General features: G+C 35.6%; 1 pseudogene; it reads right to left on the reverse strand.

Annotated features, from left to right (window-relative positions):
- Window positions 1–10,453: 10,453 nt before the first annotated feature.
- Window positions 10,454–11,246, reverse strand: LOC122479598 (annotated as a pseudogene).
- Between the last annotated feature and the right edge of the window lie 921 nt (window positions 11,247–12,167).

Consider the following 12,167-nt stretch of genomic DNA (forward strand, 5'->3'; position numbering starts at 1 on the left):
GAAAAAGAAAGACAAAACCATCATTAGAGAACTTCGAGGTATTTTACAGGTTCACAGGAATGAGAAGGCACATCAGTTTGCTCATTTATTTTTTTGTAAACAGGGTACAGGTTTTACTTTACATATAGGAGCCCATGAAGAATGGACTATAACTTTACTGCAGTGGGAGTACATAACAATGACCCTGAAAGGGGACCTTTCCTTTTGGAGTTAAATCCCGTGCTGTATTAGACTTTCAATCATTTAAATAAACCAGATCTCCTGGGTTTATATGGGGTGGGTTTCTAGTAACTGTTGGATGATATTTAGGGAGGATATGGTTTGCATATTCACTTAGAGATTTATGAATTAACCCAGCCTCAAGTGAATAGTTTAATAAGGCAGTATTGTCTTTATCTATTGATAGGTCTACAGTGAGAAAAGACTTTTCACATACAATTGTTGGGAGGAATCCATCCCATTTTGCAGTTGTTTAAACAATCATACGCCTATGGGGTCCTGTTACTATCCTCATAGAACAACAAACAAGAAGATTGTCCATACCTGTGCTATTGTGATAATTTCTCTGAAGTTTGCCTCAAGTTGTCCAGTTTAGGCAAACAACATTTAAAGACAATCACAACTAGAATTTAATATCCATAAAGGTGGTTTATTGAAACATAATTTTTCTCCCTAAAAAAACTTCATTTCCAAAGACAGCCAAATCAAGACTAATTCATTTGCAAATGAAGTCCAATTTTAACTTGGCTTAATTATTTACATTAACTCAGCAATAGTGATTGTTCATATAGATCTTTTAAACTTGGCTTTGCGGGAACCTTTTGTAAGAAATCTCCACATTGAACTCTTGGCAGCCTGTCCAGGCCAAAAGCCAAGCCAAGTACTTGCCTTCACACATGCCTGTAATACCTGTAGAATTGGGCAAATTCCTTTTCACACGGTCCCCAAGATATCTTGAGGTTCCTGCACCTGCCAGGAAGCAACATTCTTTACTCACCTGGTAAGGCTGCTGGGAACCCTGTAAGCAAGGAATCAAGCCAATATTTCCAAGGGGCTCTTTTTTTCCATGTTTCATAAAGTCTTAGTTCCTTAAAGCTGTCTGGTCATATTTGAGTCTATGCATGTCTCTCAAATATGACATTCCAATCAAAGCCTTGGTAAAATAATCAATGTTTCCAATTGTGTCCTGTTACTAGAACAGATTCTTAATGAACTAATGCAAATAAGTATGATTGCCATGGAAGGAAGAACACTCCTCGAGTTTGTGAATTTCAGAGGGTGTAGGTAGAGAAAAAAGATAAATGCTTTAGTTTGTTTATAAATAAATACTTCATCATATTTTTGTATATCATGTCTTAAGATATAGTTTGCTTAATCAGGAAGAACAAACATTAGAGAACCAGCAATACTTTAAAACAAGACTCACAAAAACTATAATCTTTCTCAGTTCATTTAGTCCTTTGTTACTAATTTTTGTTGAGTATGAAGGCGACTTCTTAGTTCTGGAAATTCTTACCAACTTTAGCCTTAATCTTAAAAATGTCAAGTACCTTTATTCGTCCTAAAAGTCCTTTTTATGAATCTCCTTGAAGGTGAAATATGTTTTGTAAGAGAATAAGTACAATAACTATAAATGACAAAAGACTTAAAAATGGGCATGGTTAACAATCAGATTAGAATTCATTAGGATGCATTTGACAAGGATATTTGGTTATTTCTGTGACACAACACTCTGATAATTAGAATATCAAGTGATGACCTTATTACCAAAACATATTAAAACTTCAGGAATTATATTTATATTTGAGCAGTTACAGCATTTACCCAAGAATACAACCTAAGGTTTACCATTATTTGACAGTGCTTTTCAAGTAATTTAACATACCAAACAAAAAGGTCTAATTGGTCAAAGAGACTTCATTTACAATTTAAATCTTGGGAAAGTTTGTTAAAACCTTAGAAAGTTATAAAGCGCATGCATCCTAAGTAGGATTACAGATTATTACAATTCTTAAAACTTTAAATTATTTATTTAACCAAGATGGCAAAAAGGGATTTCAAAAGCAAATATGTAGGGTTATATAGTTATTAGGAAAACCTAGCTCCTTTAACAATGAGAAGTTTTAACTAAGTAATCAAAGACCCCATAAAGACAAAACAAAGTTTTGTTTTTTCTGGCAGACAAAAGACCTTTTTTACATTTTCTTTCAAAAGTAGACCAACAATCTAAGAAAACATCAAGAATAGCAGAGTTTAATCTTATGCCAGTGTACTTTTAAAATCCATTCATTGCAATGTTAGTCCCTCCTAACCACACATAAAATTCCTTTTTAAAGATTTTCCTTCATGAACTTTCTACAACTTTCCTTTGCCTTCAAATTTTGTCCTAAGCCATTTTTCTCCAAACAACCAATCTCATTTTGGACAAAATGTGTTCTGTGTATTTGAGCAATTAACCATTCTGTTCCAGCTGATTATAATCTAAAGAGGATGTTTTGGCTTCTACTGGTCCATCATGTAGGTGTGTGTAATGAAGTCGTAAGGTTGTAACAATCAAAGAGATGATATGCATTAATGGCTTAATACTCATTAGATAAGTAAATAATAAACAACTATTATTGTTATAGAAGCTCTCATAAAAGACTGTCATCCTTCTCATTTACTATTGTCTTTTGCATGCTGAATATTTGAGAATATTAGACTCCTCTTTAAAAATATCAATTCTGCTCCCACAAGTTCAGCTATATGAAAACCAAGGATCTTTTTTTTCTTTCCAAATGTCCTTATGACATGTAATTGGATGCTGTACTTACTATAAAATTGTTATTTCTAAGAAAAAATACTGATTTTTATTAAAACAATTAATGGTTCGGAAATATTAAGGAGGAAAAAGTTTTCCTCTGTCACCTAATGCTGCAGGATTTTTTTTTACCACAATACCTGGGATTTGTTGTCTCCCCACTTTGAAGAACAAAATAAGCAGCAGGCAAAAGTTTTATTAGAGTATAAGATCAGAAAGGAAGAATAGTATGAAGAGCTCTTTACTGAGAGGGGACTTCTGAAAGTGAATGGCCGAGGACTGTAGGCAATGGTCCTTCTTTTATAAGGTTCTGGTCAGCCCTCACCCTTCCCTTCACCCTAGTTCCTTCTCAGGTTCTATCTTTATTAACCTGATAGCTCTAGGAGCTGGGTTGTCCATTCCTGACTGGCTCCTCCTTATTGTATGAGGGGTAGCCTATGGCCATACTTAGGTATTCTGTCAAATTGCTGAGGGAAACCAGAGGGGGAGTAGGTGGGGTCTGTTATATTCTTAAAAATTTTTTTTTCAACATTTTTATTTATTTTTGGGACAGAGAGAGACAGAGCATGAACGGGGGAGGGGCAAAGAGAGAGGGAGACACAGAATCGGAAACAGGCTCCAGGCTCCTAGCCATCAGCCCAGAGCCTGACGCGGGGCTCGAACTCACGGACCGCGAGATCCTGACCTGGCTGAAGTCGGAAGCTTAACCAACTGCGCCACCCAGACGCCCCTAGGGCCTGTTATATTCTTAAAAGGAACTTCAAGCCTGAAGGGGTTTGCTGTGGTCACACACTCCCAGCATTGTTCCAAAACAGTTGTTTTCCCCACCCAGGCAACTCAGGTCCTATCCTTTCCCTCTCTGCCTATTTTATACTATCTTTTTCTATCATACTAAGGTTCTTTTAACTGAACTAAGAATTAAGTTGATGTGAGACAGATTGACAGGAGAAAATCAAATTCAATTTCGTATGTATTGGTAATCCATATAGACATGAGATTCCAAAATAGACAAAATGAGGTATATATATATATATATATATATATATATATATATATATATATATATGTCATCCTGAAGAAGAACGGTTAGGGATCTAGGACTATAAAGGGAAGGAATGCAATATACAGGAAGATGAAAGAGAGAACATTTAGTAAACAAATGTTTGCTACGCCCTTCAGAAACAGTGGGACAGAAGACTTTGATCAAATAGGACTGGATAGGTTCCTCCCTGTCTAGCACACCTACTTTACATCATAATACAGTTATCTTGTGGTGATAGCTGTCTTCCCAGAGTAGGTCCTCCATCTAAATTCTTTTTGGTAGTTAATGGGGGCAGGTTAAAGTTTCTTCTGAGACTTATGGACCATGATTATTTTCAACTTGGCATAATCTGCATGCCAAAGTGGCCCATCTTGGGGTGGCCTGTCATGGGCTCCTATATTTGGCATCGAAAAGGTATGTCTAAAATCTGATTTTGATTTAGGTAGGAGTAAGAAAAGTAAAAAAAAAATTGAGATGAATAATGAAAAATCAGGATTCTGAATTTTGAATGCTTTCCTATTTCTCTTTATGGCATAGCAAACTAATCATGATATTGTGTTTTAGTTGCCTTTGTAAGATAACTTGAGAAAATCGAAATTAGTAGAGCCATCCTCAAATTAAAATTATATATATTATATATATTAATATATTATATTAATATATATGTTTTATATATTATATATTATATATGATATATTAACATGTATATAATAATAATGTAATAATGTAATATATATTAATAAAGAATATATATATGTATTCTTTTTCCAATAATGTATGTGCCCTGATATGTTTTAAATTAAAATGAACTGTTTAATGAATGTATATGCTATTTATACTATTTTCATATTATTTGCGTTAACTGACTTCTATCTTTATGACCTTGTTGCATAAGACAGCTTCTATTCTGTTACAGTTAGCCTGAGTGCTGTCATTTATAAAGCAGGATTAATAACAACTGCCTGGGGGCGCCTGGGTGGCGCAGTCGGTTAAGCGTCCGACTTCAGCCAGGTCACGATCTCGGGGTCCGTGAGTTGGAGCCCTGCGTCGGGCTCTGGGCTGATGGCTCAGAGCCTGGAGCCTGTTTTCGATTCTGTGTCTCCCTCTCTCTCTGCCCCTCCCCCATTCATGCTCTGTCTCTCTCTGTCCCCCCCCCCCCCAAAAAAAATTAAAAAAAAAAACTGCCTGCCTCAAGTGGTTAAGATCAATTGAAATTGCTTAGGTAAAAGAACTAAGTATCGTATCTACAGCAGAGAATATGCACAAGATCTATTAACTTTGTCCATCTCATTCTTTCCTTACACTTCCTTTTACTGTTTTTATTTTTCCATACCTCTTTACTTGATCATACCTTTCATTCTTGACAATGCTCTCATAATGCTGTAGTTGGAAAATATTAATTTCAAAGTTTAGTTTTACTTTAGTTTTCTATCAGAATGGTTGCAATCAGAAGGAAGTGCTGATTGTATTAAATCAGAAAAGTGGACTCTGATTTAATAAATATCACATAAAAGCACAGCCACTCATTCGGTTTCTAATGGTGATTCAATTACTTCAAAATCATCTAGGGAATTTTTGGTGTTTCTTGATGAGTTTAGGGGTGAGGGGTATAACACCAGTTATCTTCATCTTTTCCTTTTAAAGTGATAAGATTTTCAAAGAACAACTTATCTTTATAAATCCAAATTTCTAACCTAAAGTATTCCTTTTGAGAAACTTCAAAATTAATAGCGAGTTGAATTTATTTTAAAAATCAAGATCTACAGCACATTGGTGGTACCATTCATTATGTAGGCTAAAAAAAAATAAAAATCAGGTCCATTAATAATCTTGCAAGATAAGTGGGTAGGGGAAGCTGACCTTTAACAAATTCAGACTAATCAGTATTAAAACGTTTGTTAAATATCTTCTTAGAATTAAGGCACCTAGGAAAAACTTGAACTTGATGAAGTTTTGGGGTGATGGGGGGTTCGTGGGGTCTGGAGTCTATGGCCAAGAAAGAATTCTTAAAGACGTCTTTGGTGCAAAAATGTGATGTTATTAAAGGATAGGAGTAGGACCCATGGACAGGAAGAGCTGCACTTGGGTTGTGGGGGTGACCATTTTATGGAGTTGGGGAGATAAAGTCAAGAAGGAATTTCAGAAGAGACTTTCACATGCTAAAGTTTACTTGAGGCCTAGCTAATGTCAAGCTACAGTTGTTTTTCCCTCTAGGAAGGCATTAACTTTAAGACGGTAGGGTGTTCCTGGACTTTAGACCATTGATGGGACTGCCTTTTTCTGGTAAACCTGTGGAGACACTTACCAGTTTAACCATTTTTTTTTTTGTCCTTTTCTATTTTTGGGTAGCTGGGAGTGTCCAAGGAATATCATACATGTCCCACCTGGGGAGGGGGGGGTGGGGATGTACTTGTACTTTGCCCTCAGCTTGCCTCAAGCTCCTTCATCAAACCTATGGATCAAATGCAAAAATATTAGTTTATTTGTGCCATAGTCACATAACTGAAATTTATTTTGTCATGAAATGCTTTGAATGTCCTCAAAGATCATATTTCTGATGCACACAAGAGGCTTTTGCTGAAACTTGATAGACTTCATTATGCTAAATATCTAAATATTTTATGTGATAGGAATAGAATATGAATTTTATGAATGAACAAAATGCATATATCTGGTTTCCTTGATTGCATTGAAAATATTTCTTATGGTGATAACCTTAGTTCTTTTGAGGAGAAATTCCTGAACAATACTATCATCCGAGGAACTGAGAGGCCATCAGTTTTAACTTCCAATGTGTTGGCTTTATATTGCATTGGGCCATTAAAAAGGCATTTTCTCTCGGTGATTCTGTGCCTTCTAATAGGCAGATATTAGGATATTTATCTACCTGGCAATATTCTCAGCCAATATTTGTCAGTCTTACTCTGCACAATTACAACAGAAAAGGATTGGAAAAGAAGGGAAAAAAGAATAGAGCACTAAGAAAGTAAATAATGTATTTATATAAGCGTATTTACATATGCTGCATGTAATGTTTTCAGATGGTGAAATTTCTTAAAGATACCTATATAAATAGTTTCTTTGCCTATAAATGGAACTAATTTATGAAGGGCAGCTTGGATCTCTATTTGTGACAGGAAAAATAGAATAAAAATGTAAATGAAATCCTTTAAATGTTAGAGTTCTTTGATTTGATATTTTATCTTCTCTTGAAAGACTTCATGGGCAGAAGGATGTTTAGGTAAGTGGAAGGAAGGTGAAACAAGTCAACTTGGACATGGCTTTCAGAACTTTCTCCTATGGTTTCAAAATTCTAACTAGTGATCTCTCGTTTCCTAAGTCCATGGAAAGGAAAATATTAATAATGGTAATCAAAGCCAATGCTATTAGCCACAGGAAATCTTTTAGTCATAAACATTATTGAACAGACCAGTACAACTGCTTCGTATGTATGTTACAAAGAGAAACAATTGTAGCCAAGATTATTACATGCTAAAATCTATTCATTTAAAGATACATCATATGGTAGTTATTTCTCAAATAGGAGAATTAAAATGTAAACAAAACAAAGACAAAAACACACATAAGGGTGCTAATTCCAATGCTAAAGGATATAGTTCATAAAATAAAACCGCCTAAGTGGTAATAAAAGAGTTTATAGAGTTAGTAAAATAAATGACCATTTCAAGGGAAATACAAAATTATAAAAACCACCTTAGATTATATTCTTAGTATAATCCACAGAGCAGTGGACAAGATCCAGATACTGATATAAAGTTCTATAACACTTCTTACTGTAGTAGATATTTATGCTAAAGTTAATATAGTAAAATACTCAAGATCATTTTCTTTATTTCTTGTGTCAGCCTATGATTTTGTTGAATACAATGACCTTTGGAAACAAATAGTTTTATATTTGGAGTTGTTTATATTAGTTGAAACCTAAGATATTAAGTATTCTATACTACTCTTGCAAATAAATATATAGCAAAATGATTCAATGACATAAACATGTAATTGTCACAAACATAGCAGCCCTGGGCCATGCCACCAATTCAGGGATAAGAGTTCAGTGGAGGGCAGTGGAGGTGGGCTGTTGGATTCAGTTAATCAGGGATTCTTTGTGATTCTCCCATCTTCAGGACATGACTTTAAGGTTGCTGTGGACATCATTATCCCAGTCAGCCAGCAAAGAAAACAGACAATAAGGAAATTTTTGTGATCCATGTCTGTAAGTGACACACATCGATTCTGCTTACATGCTGTTGGTCATATATCATTCACATTGCTGTAAAAAACAAAACAAAACAAAACTTTGAGGGAAGCAGAGAACAGTGTCTAGCTCAATGTGCCAAATTTCTGTGTGATGTATAGTTTCCGCATTAGGTTAGAATGCAGGTACTTATTGTCTCAAGACTTGGAAACTCAAAATACAAGTCAACTGCATTTTCAAACTCAATATATAACTGTAGGTTGGGGAAAAGATATCCATACAAAACTAATTTGGAATAGTGGGCAATGGGAAAGCACTGAAATCGCAAGGATAAAGAAAAGAATGGTGTAGGGAAGCATTTAGAAGAGTTCTACCCTGGCAATGAAAGAAATTATTTGATTAGAAATTGTTCTCTCAGGGGAAAAATCTCATTTTCAGTGGTTCCAACTTTGCCTTCTGGGAGTTATTCCTTGCTTGTTAGTCTCCATACTCACTTTTCTAGGAAGTGTTGAGAATCTAATTCTCTTAGAGACTAGTACAGCTTTTGTTCTGTTTCTGCTGGTGCAAACATAGAAACCCAAGGTTTATTTTTAGCGGAAACAATTAAAGACATTTTGGGGGCTGTCTTCTTTTTCCTTGGAAATATTTCCCTTGATATCATGATAGGCTACTGATCTATTTCCTAGTAGTTTTTTGCAGATACTGAAAACTACGTAAACCCAAAGTTTGCTGCTAGACATAGTTCTCAAGGCTTTTCTATCTTTGTCATTTGACCCCATCATTTTCTCATGCTCTCTACTTAATGGCAACTACCATGAGATTATCTAAAAGAAAATAGTCTTAAATGGGAATATAAATCCTTTATCTCCTATTTACCACAGATTTAAATGGGTCTTAAGAAGTCTTTTTTTAGGGGGCAGGATGGTTGTTAAGAAGTCTTAATAGGATTTTGTTGTTCAAAGTCTTTTTCAATCTTACATTCTTTAGGGTCCAGAATCCTTTGTTTTTTCCCAATATTTTGTGGACTTGGTCTTTGTTTTTACAGTAAATAATTGTTTCCCTGAACTCATCTCTAACTTGTAATACCAAGCCAAAAGCAGTAAGTAGTATGAATACTTAAGAATAGTTGAATTTTTCCAACTATTTTTCCTAAAGCCTTAGGTGCATTAATTAACTTTCATGTTTTTTCAGGTTGTACAAAATATTTTGCCATTGTATGAAATGAGTCTTCAGATTTCTAGCCTGTAGCGTCTTTTCCTTTTCTGATTCCTGTGTGTGTGTGTGTGTGTGTGTGTGTGTGCGCGCGTGTGTGTGTGTGTAAGTAAAAAAAAAAAAATCATTGAAATTTGATGACAAGCGGACATAAAACTCAAAGTTTGGCACTTCTGAGGGGGGGGATAATAACCACTACAGATGTTCTTTTACCCAAATGAAACACAGGCTAGGAAATAACACACCACTGCTAAAGCAATCCAGAAGAGGGACATGAAAACAAACCTGTACATTCAGTAGGAATTTGCAGTCATTTTGGATTTCCACTAGGTAAGAAAATACAATTTTGGGTCAGTTTTTCCATGCTCAGGTGTATGAAAACAGCAGCAACAACAACAGCAAAAACCCAGCTGACATGCAGTAATGTCTCTTGTACTTAGGTCTGTAAAAATTATCTAAGTACAGAAGTACATGTGGAAGAATTCTCTTCTCATTTTGTAAAAGTGTTCTAATATTTCACAGAACAAGATATGGCAGATTTGTTTGTTTCTTTTTTTAAAAATCTTTTAAAGAGGTTGAAGTTTAAGGGTTGTATTCTTCTCTTTTAATTATAATTACCAAGTCAATTTTACTTAACTCATAAGCCTGCTGTTTTCAGCTGTTTGGCACATAGCTCTGAAGAGCAGTATCAGAGTCTTCTTCCTAAAGAAAAGCCCACCATTATATGTGAAGAGGGAAAGAAATAAGAGATGGGGAATGTTCCCAAACATTCTGCAAAAATTCCTTTAGGTTGCTATTTACAAACCAGGGCATTGGATGCCTCTAGCAGGCCCAAGAAATGCAGAAATCACAGGAACCAGAACGAGAGGTAAGGCATGGCCAGGACTCAGCCCCTTCTGGGCTTTGAGAAACCAAATGGAGAGGAGCCATGACCTTCCAACCAATACCAGGAAATGTAAGAGCCCTCTACACCATCCTCTTTGAAAGTAAGGAAAAATGCTCACTTGGTGTGTACTCAGCTACTGCATTTACGGGGACAAAACTAGACAGAAAAAGTAGGGGGAAAATAGAGTGGCAGTAAAAATGGTACTGTATTCAACCTTCTGTCTCACTCCCTCCCATCACAACCCCCTAGTACAATTCTCCCCTTTTTGTTCCCACAACATTGTTACAACCAGAAAAAAAAAATTTCAGAAAGTGGGATTTGGGGGAGGAGGGTGGGTAAAAATAGTCAAACCACAATAGGAATTTTTCAAAATAGGTTATTCCACTTAGTCATCATCATCTCCTTCATTTACAGGTTTTCATTTTTGCTTCTGACTCCTTTCTTCTTCACCAACATTGTCTTTATTTTCTTCATCGTCTATGTTCCAATCATTACAACTCTCTTCATCTTGTTCTTCCTTCTCCTTTCCATTCCCCTCGTTTTCTACTACCTGAGAATTTTCACCATACTCTTCCTCATCTTCGTCCTCCTCATCTTGTCTAGGTCCTCCACATAGTCATCAGCATCTGATTGGGGACCTTGTCATTCCAGTCGCAGCCATTAAGATATACCTGAGCTGCAGGAGGAGCTTCAACATGTTTTCTTATAATCGTTCAGGTCGGTTACCTCACAGTCGAAAAGGTCTAAGCTCTTGAGGTTTTCTAACTTTCTCAGTGGTTTCATTGTGCTAAGGTCTTTACTTTTGTTGCCACTTAATTTATATGTGTGAGGTTAGGACAGTTTTCTGCCAATACTTCCAGGTCCCCTGAGATTCTGTTATCATTTAGTTCAAGCTTCTTAAGTCTAACATTGGTAAGTTTGTGACTGAGGCAAGGCCTACATTGATTGTACTTAAGAACTCCAGTTCTTCAGATTCATCTGGGAGGGCTTCAGTTTTGCCTTCAATCAACTGGCAGTTGTTGAGGACAATCTATTTCACGTCAGAGGATGTCCTGTTTCGCAGCTCTAAATGAATCCATTTGTCCATGTCCATCTTTCCTTCTCCTTCTGCAGAGGCTCCCATGCCAGGGAAATTCAATCAGTCTGCTTCCTAATCATTATGACAAAACCATATATTTTACATTTTTCCCAGCGGCATTCCACTTTACAGCCTCAAAACAGACCCCAAGTGTAATTACTAAATGAAATAGAAGTATTATTTCTTGCTCACTCATTTAGGACTGTTCCAGAACATAGTGCTAGGGGAGCAATTCCCTACTAGTGGTTACTCAAAGACTCAGTTTAATGGCATCTTGGCATCTTTGCATCTTAAACATGTGGTTTCAGGGTTATCATCATTCATACCATTTAAATAAGCTAGGAAGGTTAAGAGCATGGAGGAATTCTCATGGAAATTATTCTGGGCTTTACCTGAAAATGACACATAATTTATTAGCATTTCATAGAATAGCCTGCAGTCACATGACAAGACCTATCTACAGGAGAAGCTGGGAAATCTAGCTAGGAAGAATAAAATGGTTTTCATGGAAAATTAGCAGTTTCTGTAATACTGGTTTTGTCAAAGGAAAATAGGAATTACAGTAACAAATTTGATAAATGTTTCTTGGGTTGGATATATACTAAGTATGGCATTCTTAAGTGTTCAAGTAATATTGTGTTAACATTAGCTATATGACTGTTGTTTTCCAACTTAGCTTTAATTAAGTTTCAAGTTAATGAATTCTACAATATTCTGTTATGTATCATATCTTGACTGTCACATTCAAATTTCTCTTGTGCATGAAATAGAGGGGAGGAAGTTGGAATATGCAATGACAGATCCATAATGTAAATATTACTATTTATTTTGAAATAAGATACAACTTTATCTTTTCCTTATTCCACATATCATAAATCCCAAATGGGCCAAGTACTTAAAATAAAAATCTAACTTATAATTTTCATTAGAAAATAT

This window comes from Prionailurus bengalensis, chromosome C1 (assembly GCF_016509475.1).
Source record: "Prionailurus bengalensis isolate Pbe53 chromosome C1, Fcat_Pben_1.1_paternal_pri, whole genome shotgun sequence".
Classification (NCBI taxonomy): domain Eukaryota; kingdom Metazoa; phylum Chordata; class Mammalia; order Carnivora; family Felidae; genus Prionailurus; species Prionailurus bengalensis.